The 5,130-nt window shown below is 35.2% G+C and overlaps 1 long non-coding RNA gene across 1 annotated transcript; it reads right to left on the bottom strand.

The window, feature by feature from the left end:
• Positions 1 to 863: 863 nt before the first annotated feature.
• LOC114279338 (uncharacterized) lies at positions 864 to 1,629 on the bottom strand. The gene is made up of 3 exons (XR_014328265.1): positions 1,561 to 1,629; positions 1,357 to 1,453; positions 864 to 1,218 (listed from the first exon to the last, which is right to left on the bottom strand). It is a non-coding gene; the product is annotated as an uncharacterized LOC114279338 (long non-coding RNA).
• Positions 1,630 to 5,130: the final 3,501 nt, after the last annotated feature.

Raw genomic sequence — 5,130 nt, 5'->3', positions numbered from 1 at the left:
TATTGTTGATCTTCCGTCCAGGTTCATCAAAAGACACTTCAAGATGTATATATGTGTGTGGTTTTAATATCGTTGATGGATCAATTCTTTAAGATGTATATATGTGTAAGGTTGTAATATAAATTTTAGACCACAGTTACACTAGCAAAGGCTATGAAGCCATTTTGTTTAGTGTTTTTGCTCATTTTCGAAGCAAATGCGCAACAACAAGTGCATATAGAAAATTGAATGCCATTATTCGATCGTTTTTTCCCATAAAATATTCTCTTGAAAATGGCCAAACTGTCATTTTAGCCACCACAACCATTATGGTAATGCCACAAAGTGGCTACTGAATAATTTTTTCCTTTTATCCTACATTGATGATATGTAAAGTGAAGTCAAGAATTACTAAATGTTTAGAAAGTGGCCTTATTTTACAGCAATGAAAAGGATAGAGAAAGGTGACAGGCCCTCTTTCTTTTCTTTATTTCTTTCATCTTCTTTTTTTGTGCTTTGGATGGGCAGACAGAAGCTATAATTAATTGGATCAAATTAAAATAAAATTATAAATTTATGGTCAAAATCTATCCAATTGATTTTATGGTCAAAATCAACTATTTATGGTCAAAATCTATCCAATTGATTTTATGGTCAAAATCAACCATTTATCTGCTATGGCCATATGCAGGCGATAGTCAAAACCAATGCCACCATCTTGAACAGGAATACCAAACGTTGGCATTCCACTAACCTGTAAAGCAATAAACATGTGTTAATGAAGAAAATGGTTAATACAAGCACAGCTCTTTTATCCTATAAATAGTAGTTGGCACTATCTTAATAAAATGACCAACAAAGTCAGTATGAAGTTGGTAATGATGTATTGATAATGCCTCCATTCATTCCAAACATCAATAAGATTTGCAAAACTCATGCTAGTTTAAGTATTTCAAAACAAACATACCATCATAGGTCTCACTAACAAAATCTAATTTCCAGCCCATGTTAGCCAATATATATGTTATTCAGTAAAGTTAACGTGCTATTCATAGAGAGGGTGATGGGAGATGAAAGGATGAAAAAAGGAATCTATTCCATTCGAATGAGCTCCTATTTCAATGGTAGCAACTTGTCTTTGTTCGCTCCCACAACCTTATCCACTATCTTTCATTCTTTCAAGATCACAAAAGTCGTATGGCCTCTACTTCCATTTCAATTCACCCCTAGCTCTGAGTTCTGCACAAGATAGAACACTTGAGAATATAATTTTATAACAAAGGTTGAGTTATAAACTCAAAGTTCACGAGTTTAAGAAATGCGATAACGTCATTGATTGTACGAACTTATGAAAAATAAAAAAGAATAGAGCATCACCAGCTTTATATTGCGCGATATCACCAACAATAGGAGCTGAATTATGCTTGTATATCACAAGATCAAGTAACAAGCGAGCCCTATGCAAATAGTCAAACTACATGCCAAAAGTAGTGAGTACGTAAAAACATCACACATTATAAAATTAGTCTTCATAAAACATAAGATACTGATAAGTGGACAGTTGGGTATAAATGTAAGTACCTTGATTACACCCGAAGGCAAAGGTTTCCCTTGCATATATTTGATGACGAAAAGACCACAATCATAGCTATAGGAATGAGTGTAGTTGTAACAATAGAGTCAACAAACTTAGAGATTATAACATTAATGCTTATTTAAAAATTAAGAACGATAATGTAGTGTATTACCTGTTGTCTTGGCATGGCATGTCTTCCAACCATTGAAATGCAAATGAACTAACATCTTGAACATAATCTTCTCCATGCGCATATTGAAACAGCTTATGCAATGATTGTACCTGTTGGTGGTAGGTAGTAAGGTACATAGATCAAGAAACAAAAAAGTGGATACAAGTGGTATCATAATGGTTATTCTATTACCAATAATGTAGCTTGATTTTTTCGATCCTCATCGGTGTCAATACATTTGCTGGAGTCGAATAGATAGGCAACCCGTTTTTCCATGTTTACATTCAAGCACAACCAGTGGTTTTCCCCATGGTTGAAGGGCATGTAAATCTAAAAATATAACGTCGAATGTACATGTAAAAAATAAATAAATGCATAACATGGATCAAATGTTGTTGTGCATGGTAAATTTGGAAATTGGGTAATAGTAGTATTTTATCATGTTACCTCCTCACAACCATGAAGGGGGCCAGTGTATCTGTAAATTTCTAAGTAATCTTCTACTATATCTTTCATTGTGTCATCAGAAGGTTGACACAAAATCTTTTGCTACATATTCAATTTTAACATATAAATAACTTGTGCCTAAATGAAAAAAGTCTTTAGGTATGGCTAATACTTACCGATACATGGGTCGGAAAGTACCAAACCATGTGATCCTTATTTGGAAACTTTTTCCTTTGTTTATTTGTCAATTTCACAACAATGATATTTATAATCTGCAGTGCAAAATATATGAAATTTATGAATAGGCAAAGTAAAGTAACTTGGATGATGGAATGGTAGCAAATAAAATAGGAGAAGGAGAAAAGTCTTACACATGAGGATATCCACTGATATGGTTTCAAGGACCACAATTCCTTCCGCGTTGCAGATTGTGCTTCCACGTAGTGTAGTTTCATCCGTACAAGATATTCCCTAGCACATGGATAACTATGTGAGTTAGAAGGTATAGTACTTTATACATAACAAGTTAAAGGTAGTCAAATTGTACCCTTCTGAAAGAGATTCATCAAATGCATATCATAGAACGAGACTGTCATAGTCATTTAATGGGTCTGGCAAAGGCAAGGATGACTTGTAAAGGTATTGAGAAGAATAATGCATAAAACAAATCAAGCTTGGTTAGTGTATGTTCATAAAGATGGAGTTAGTGCAAAATAACCAGATATACAAAAGATACTATAATAGTTAGTTCCAAACCTTTGGGGTTTCAAGAACAACATTACCCCCAAGTTGATCAAGTAAATTATCAAATAGCTGATACAAGTAAAAGAAAAGTAAGAAACAAACACTATTTGTTACACACAAATCAAATATGTTTTTGAGACACAATCATTTAGTTTACTTGATCGAGATTGTCATGAATATTATTGTCAACGTTGTTGTCATTTGACAATGGCTTCAATTGTGGTCTTTTCTTCATTACATCGAATTTCACAAAAGGTGTACGCAACCACTGACTGGCTTTGCAATTCTGGGTCCCTCGAGTCTGAGGACCACGAACAACACTACATGATGATGACATTGTTACAACATTCACTTTAATTGCCTTTGTATCGCTCTTTTTCACACGCGATCGCCCCTTTTGCGGAATAGAAAGTTGTTCATTATTTAATGCTTTCTCACCAACCAATTTGGCTCGTTTCTTTGCAACTGCCTTTGCATTTGGTGGTGTGAGGATTGATTTTGTTTTTCTCAAATGCAAAGTTTCCATTGGTTCTTTGTCATTCATATTCCTTATCTTATCCTCATCTACAAACTTCGGGGAATTGGTTGCAACCTTTTCGATACCGCTAACATCGAGACCAACCATTTCAATATCAATTCGATGCTCCTCATGTAGTTTGCTTGGTGGTGTTTTAAGATGTCCACCATCAAATGGAATGCGTCGTTCTAACAACTCAAGAATTTGACCAACTTGGTTCTCCATTTTGACCAGTCGTTGCTCCGCAAGTAGTTTGCTTGGTGGTGTTTTAACTTGTTCTCCATCAACTGGCATGTGTTTTTCTAACAGCTCAAGAATTTTTCCAACTTGATTCTCCACTTTGGTTAGACGTTTCTCATCCTCATCTTGCCTTGTGTCCTTGTGGCCTTGGAACAAAAGGGCATGAATTTGAATGACTTGTTTCTCAACTTTAGCCAATTGGGAGTCATCATCGTTTTCAATTCTTCATTGGCTAAGAGTTACTGCATTTGACTTTTGAACAATGTTAGGAAAAACCACCTGTTCACACATATACAATAACTTGTTAATGTCACAGGTGTAATGTAAATTGAGCTATAATTATAAAAAGTCATGTGTTGTAAATATTTACCTCAACATTTAAATATCCTCCCAAAGCTTTAATTTGATTCAAACCCTGCTTAATTTCTGAATTGCCCCAATAGGATAAGCGAGGAATGGGGTTGGAAGTAGCCACCAACTCCCTTTTGTGAGCAAATTGTTCCAAGTAAAATAACTACATGGGAAAAAAAAAAAGAAGAAGTCATTTTAATGTGTGTTAGACAATATGCAATGTAAAATAATAGATGAAATAATTACACATCAATGGGAGGTACCATTAGAAGAAGCAAACAGCCGCACACAGCAGACCGCTCTTTGACCTTGGCAATAGCAATGCGGTCGACAAGAAAATCAAGTGTGTGCTTTGCCCAATTGAATTGACTGATGGACTCAACATTTTTAACCATTTGAATGAATGATTGGTGTACACCTGCCTTTGTAGTGGGACACAAGACGGCTCCAATGATGTATAAGACAAATTTCCTTTTAAATTCAGTTCCAGCATCTTTTGTTTCAATCAGATAAGATTTTAGAGATGTGAACGGAACAAATTTATTCTTCATCGCAAGTTTATCACATAGGTTTGTAATTTCATCTACGGACTCTGTTAACTTCACAGGTAGACCATTGGAAGGTAATCCCATCAACTCATGAATATCTTCTACGGTGAGAAGCATTCGAAGACCGTGGACATTCAATGAATGAGTTGAAGGATCAAAGTTCTGAACTAACCAATGGCACAAGTCATGATCTATGTGCGTGCACCTAACGCTTAGGATGCCATGAAACCCCATATCAGTCACTACTTGTTGTTGTGCTTTGTCCAGCCTTCTAACAATCTTACAAATCGATGTAAGCTCAATCCGGGTTTGAATTTTTACTTTTGGAGGCTTTTGTTGGACCACAATTTTTAATTCGGCATATCGTTCAGATTGCAGCTTTCCCATTTGTATATACTTATTTTTTTCTTCTTCGGGAAGTTGATTCCATTTGTCCCTAATATCCTACATTACGTACATAAAATCATATGAACAATTACATACAAGCTCACAAGTATAAGAGGAATACTACAAACAACAAGAATACGTTGCACTTACCTTCACGTCTACTTTCATT

The sequence above is a fragment of the Camellia sinensis genome, chromosome 4 (genome assembly GCF_055761805.1).
Source record: "Camellia sinensis isolate YWXY chromosome 4, ASM5576180v1, whole genome shotgun sequence".
Taxonomy (NCBI): domain Eukaryota; kingdom Viridiplantae; phylum Streptophyta; class Magnoliopsida; order Ericales; family Theaceae; genus Camellia; species Camellia sinensis.
Note: the sequence above shows the minus strand (reverse complement) of the source record. Positions and strands in the feature narration are given on the sequence as shown.